The sequence below is a fragment of the Haliaeetus albicilla genome, chromosome 11, assembly GCF_947461875.1.
Source record: "Haliaeetus albicilla chromosome 11, bHalAlb1.1, whole genome shotgun sequence".
Lineage (NCBI taxonomy): Eukaryota > Metazoa > Chordata > Aves > Accipitriformes > Accipitridae > Haliaeetus > Haliaeetus albicilla.
The window spans coordinates 41,394,555-41,400,554 of NC_091493.1; the positions used below are offsets into that span (position 1 = coordinate 41,394,555).

Here is a 6,000-nt window from a genome sequence, read left to right on the forward strand (position 1 = left end):
TGCAGAAGGTGCCCGGTGGCTGCGGTGCCACCCCCCACTCTGGCTTTCGCAGAGGACAGGGAGCGGGACCCCGGGGGGGCACCTCGGATGTGGGTGTAGTGGTGGGCAGAAACTGGGTCTGGTTGGTTTTTAACGTACCACCCCACTCCTACGCGCCTGTGCGCAAGACAGCAGCCTTTTCATTCCCTAGATGCTGTGGCTTGTAGGGATAAGATGTATACATGTATTTTTGTTGCCCCGTTCAGCATGAAACAAAAATAGGTGTTTTAGGGGGTGTTCCTGCTCCTGGTGTTTTGAGGGCCCACCAGCAGGAACGCAGACTGCCGACTGGCAGTGAAGCACAAGGAGCCTTCTTCCTGCCCATCTCAACACCGTGGTATTTCCAAGGAAACTCCCCCCCCAAGATTTCCCTGTATTCCCTCCAGTTATATCGGGTGAGGACCTTTTAGGGGATGCATCTGCTTTCATTCAGAAAACACGGAGGCAAAGAGGGCATCTGGAGGATTTTATTGCGCCTTGTAGGAGGGACCAGACTCGTTAACGTACCACCTTGCTCACCAGCACAGCATGTTTCTGGACTTCTGTCCCCATCCCTGCAGGCAGCTGCCCCCCAGCACATGGAGGAGGGCAATGGGGGGACCCCCTCCTGCCTCCATCCCTCCCTGCCCGGTCTCCTGGGAGGAGACACACAGAGCCGGGAAGCTGACAACAGCAAACCATGGAGTTAGCAAGACTGAGCGTCTCTAGGTGGTCCTTCCTGCAGGAGGAATGGGGGCCAAAGACCCCACAAGCAAGCGGGGTGCAGTGCCCAGTAAGCAAACAGGATGGGCTGACAGACCATGCTTCATCTGCCCCAGGCCTCCCACCTTGTGCTGGAGCGACAGACCCCAAGCGGTGAAGGCATGTCCTGGCTCAAGGGAAATTTTATGTTCAGGCAAAATTTTGGAAGAAAGTTTTAACATTTGGTGAGTTTCCAAGTAGGAAATACAGACTGCATTTCATCTTGTCCTAAGAGGAGAGTCTCACAGGACTCCCACCCTCAGGGCTGTTAGTATTATACTTGAGTATAACAGGAAATCTTGCATGTATCCATAAAGACAGAGGCCAACCACACAGCTGTCAAACACAGAGTACCAGGGCACTGTCAAATGACATCGTTTGAGCTATTCAATTGGTGTGATTTCCCATGCATCAACCAGAGGCTGGCAGTGCAGTGCTGTCTCTTGTTGACATCACTTGGCACTTTTACACCTTATCAAACATCATATGCAATCTGTTGAATTAAAAAAAAAAATCATGGACAAACATGGCAGCCTGCTTGGGACATGAGTGATTCTGCCACAGAGACCTACAGAAGCACTAATTCACTAGTGGCTCAGTACCTGCAGTTTTGATTGAGAGGTCGTTTTGAGACCCACTGTTCCAAAACGAAGCGCTCTGGCTGTCATTCTTTGGCATATACTAACTGGTGGCTTCTCTACAGCACACAGGATCAACTATTCAAAGCCTTCATGTTGGGTAAGTAACATGCCAGAAGGGTGGTGAGGCACTGGAGCAGGTTGCCCAGAGAGGTTGTGGCTGCCCCATCCCTGGCAGTGTTCAAGGCCAGGTTGGATGGGGCTTGGAGCAACCTGGTCTAGTGGAAGCTGTCCCTGCCCATGGCAGAGGGATTGGAACGAGATGATCTTCAAGGTCACTTCCAACCCAAACCATTCTGTGATTCTATGACTGAACTAAACAGAGATGATACATTCTTTTTTAAAAGCAATTGTCCCTCCTGTAGCAGTTCTTGGTATGCGAAGCCAACAAACTTTTCTATCAATCAGAAGGAAAAGTTGGGTAGAGGACATCAGCAAGCAGCCACTCCCCAGCAAGAGGCATGATGTGTGCTGCTGCCCGTGCTGCCTGGATGCGAACACACAATGTACAATGCTACATTTGCATAGTCTAAGGTAATGCTGAAGAGCTTTTAAAAGCACAGAAGAACGTGTACACAAGGGGAAGTCATGCTATTTAGATAAGCACACCTTGACCTTTAGAGCTGCTGGCAAAGCAGCCCGTTTTCCTCTGCTTGCCAGCTCTGCAGGCAGTGCTCAGCCCTCCAGGCTGGCAGCCCAGAAATGCCTGCCTGTGCTGTGGGCACGGCGGGGGGCTTGTGCCGGCTGGCTCCTCACCCTCCAAAACACATGTTAAATATTGGGGCAGACTGTGCTCCATCCATGCACCGGCTGCTTTTGCATGGGGACATGTACGCGAACGATGGGGCTACTCCCCATGGGACAGGGTGGTGGGATGGAGCTGCTCCCCATGGCAGGTAGTGGTGGGACGGGGCTTCCTCTGGGGCTGCTGAACAGCTCTGCTGGCTGGGCAGATCCATCTTTTCCAGCAGAGAGATGCTGAAAGAGAAGAGCACAAGGTATTCTGGGCTTTTAATATTTTAAGGCCTGTTTTCGTAGTCCCAAAATAGCCTTTTTCCTTGTAATAAAACACAACAATTGCTTGACAGTGCCCAAAATAATACGTTTCCTACTCCACATCCTAGAACTACGTGAGCAACTGAGCCACAGAGGGATCAAGCCTGCCGTGCACGACATGACAGACTCAGGATGCTGGTGCTCACCTGCACACCTGGGCACCTTTGCACACCTCCGACCAGGGAAGCCCTCACAGCAAACAGGTTCACCTGAATTACTGTGAATTGCCTTCAAGGTTCTGCATTCCAGATGGCACCATGAAAACCGGTTTCAGAAAACTTGCTTTGTGGGCAGCACATCCTGGGTAGTGCCTGCTCTTCCGTTCTGAATGTTTTGGAGCGGTCACTGTGGTGTTTCGGGGCGGTCACTGCCCATACAGCAGCCCTGGGAGCAGTTTGCTCTGCAGATGCTGTACCAAGCCAAGGCCTGCTGGCTGGGCAAATGCTTCTCACTGCTGCTTGGCTTGGTATTCGTTTGCTGATCTGTTTTAGGAGAGCCATAAGTCACCTGTAACCCTCAATAATTATTTTAGTTATTTCTTCTCAAGAGTTAGCACTATCAAACATGCATGGCCAATTTTTTTATTATCAAGCATTTGAGAGAAAGAGTGTTTTGTGGTTGAAATGAATCACTGGAGTTATTCACAGAGCACGGATGTTACGAGCAGAATCATTTCATTAACAAGCATGGCTGGTAAAACATAATTGCTGCTTAAATTCTTAATAACTAAGTAAATCAAATATTTACCCCTTAAAAGTGAATGTTGATAAGTCCCACAGCAATGCACTGATTTACAAGGCCAATACAAACATGATTTATTTGCACCATAGTCTTTTATGAAGAGTTACAATGGCATTCACTTCAGGCTAATAGCTTTTCAGAAATTGGGACATACTTATTCGTGACCTTTAAAATACAAGTTCCAGACTGTGGCTCATCCACCAGTCTTAAAACCACCATGTTCCTCTCTCAGAGCACAACCGGAGGGTGGAGAGCAGAAACAAGGGAGTGAAAGATTCCCCCTGTGTACCCAGCCTGAGCCAAAGGGAATCTCGTCAGTGGACTTTGACGTTTTTATCTGGGAACCTTTCAAATTATCTGCAAGGCTGTATGACTCCAAACTCCTGCTCTTCTGCAAATCAGCTTCCACAAATTGCAAACCCTTGCCTGTTTGTGGCAGGAGCGGGGATGCTGACAGGGAAGGTGGGAGTGGTGCACCCAGCCCTTGGCTGGTTTTGCCACCCGAGGGAAACATTTCTCGTTTTTCCAGTAAGAAAAAGCCAAGGGCACGCTGTTTTTCCAGTAAGAAAAAGCCAAGGGCATGCCAAGGGAAAGCCCGGCTGCCCCGAGGCGGAGGCAGGGCTGCAGTCCCAGCAGAGGACCCGTTCCAACCCCCCCGGCGCCCAGGCTGGCCTTGCAGCCGGGACCCCGAGTCCTTCGGCAGCCCCGCTCCTGGAAAGGGCCAGCAGCATCTGCAGCAAATGTTGGCAGACTTGTGGGACTGGTCCAGGGCTGTGTGCTGGGAGGACCTGGGCAGGGGTGCCTGGCTCGGCTTCTGACTGCTGTTCTAAAAGGAGAAAAAAGTAATGAAGATGCTCAGGAGAACTTTTAACAAAAGGAAAAGCACCAGTGGGTGCATAACACAGAGGGGGCAGTTTTCTGTAAGACACTTTGCTCACAAGTGGGAATTTAAAACCCATGCAGTTACGTTTTTCACCCCAAGAGGTTTTACTACCAAGGACACAGAAAATGCATGTAAGGGGGTGGCCTCATGTAGCGTCTCAGCACGTTGCTGTGAATGCCACGCAGTCCTCGTGCAGGACAGCCTGTCGCAGGAGCAGAGTTAAGCCCAGGAAGGAAAAGCTTTTATTTTTTTTCTCCCAAATTGATCTCCTTGGCTTTGGTGTTGGCCAGCTGAAACCTGCTGTTAAAGCTGTGGACTGGAAGAAGGTGGGGACACCAAGAAGGTTTGCCCTCTTGATTTTGTTATACACAGATTGTCATTTCTGAGCTGCAGGATAGCTGCAGCCCAGCGGAGGCAAGTGAGCTCCCTCTCTACCGACAGCTTGAAACTGGTGGGTGAGAGGGAGACGCTCTTCCCCGACGGTGCCTCTGGGCACATCCCGGGCTCCCCATCCCACCCGGCCCCCAGCACACCAGCACCCACGGAGCAGAGGGATGAGCCATTGCTGCTACACGGGTGTCACCCTCGGAAGCAGGGACCAGTTCCATGGCCTGCTTTGAAATTGTATTAGCGTAAAAGGCAGTGTGGATTCTGCTGCAGGGTCATTTCTGTCTGAGGACTAAATAAAAGCTTCTAAAAATACAAAGGGAATTTGCAAAATGAGAAAATGGTTTATACAATGAAGCACATCACTCTGAAGCAAGAGAAAACATCAGCTTTGGAGCTGAAAACATTTTGTTCCTGGAGTCTAAACACTGTCAAGGTATGGTACTCAGAGGGAGGTGAGATCAAGCTGCTGGGATGCAAGGAAAATGAAAAAAAAAAATCACTTTTCTTTCTTTTGCTTTGTGTGCTTACAGAGCTGCTGCTCCAGTCTCATAAAGGCTGTCCTGTCCTTCCAGTACCTCTCCCCCAGCATTTACCTGGGCTCTTGCTGCATCTTTCAGAGGAAGAATTAATACAGTTCTAAAATACATCTTCTCTACCCCTTTTGTTGAAATTTTGGCCTGCGCTTTGGCCACCTCTGCTCTGAGCGCTCGCAGGCTCCAGCCTGCAGGATGTCTGTGCCCGGATCCGGATCCGTGGCTGTCCGTGTGCCTCCACCCTGCGCTGGGCTCCCCGTCTCTGCTGCATCTGGGGCGTCCCACGGGCCAGCGGTGGGCTCACGGCACGCCAGGCACCTCTCGGCGAGGAGCGGCTATGGGCAAAAGAGAGTCGAGAGCATCCTGGAGGAAACGCTCCGGAGGCAGCGCAGCGGGAGGTGAGGGGGTGAAGCGAGGAGGGTGACTTCATCCCTCGCTGTTCGCAGGGGGAGCAGCGGGTGTGCGCTGCCCGCAGCTCCAGCCCCACGTGCCCAAAGAAAACCTGTGCTGCTGGCTGATAAACTCAGTTCTCCCCAGATGTCAGCCAGGGCTGGATGCTTATGGAAGGGCTGGTTTGTGAACTATAGATCAGTTCATTCCCTTTGGCACAGCAATGCCTAAATCCCTTAGAAAAGCAAAGCTCCCAACATCTTTTCCCTGTCTATTCGTATTTTTTCATTTCTAAATTGCTGGTAACACATTCCACAGCAGCTGAGGGCGACTGGCCAGACAAGAGATGGTTCATTGCATCAGAGTATAGTTCCCTGCAGTCTGTTTCTACTGGCCTCCAGAGAGCATGCAATGAAGCAAGATGCTTCTGAAGTCGGAGCAGCAAAATGCTGCTTCTGTCTCCCAGCAGACCAAATTTAGTGATGCCGCAGGCAGCAAACATCCTCCTGCTTGAATAACAAATGGCTATTAGCGCTGGGCAGAAGGGAATAGGAGAAATCTGCGAGGGGACCGAGGCAGTGCCAGCAGC

General features: G+C 50.9%; 1 protein-coding gene across 1 annotated transcript in view; it reads left to right on the forward strand.

Moving 5' to 3' along the window:
- The window catches only part of PWWP2B (PWWP domain containing 2B), a 90,195-nt gene extending 85,391 nt beyond the window's left edge, over positions 1-4,804 (forward strand). Inside the window, exon 3 of the mRNA XM_069797311.1 lies at positions 2,543-4,804. The gene's annotated coding sequence lies outside the window, so the exon portion shown is untranslated. The remainder of the gene's footprint in view (positions 1-2,542) is intronic.
- Positions 4,805-6,000: the final 1,196 nt, after the last annotated feature.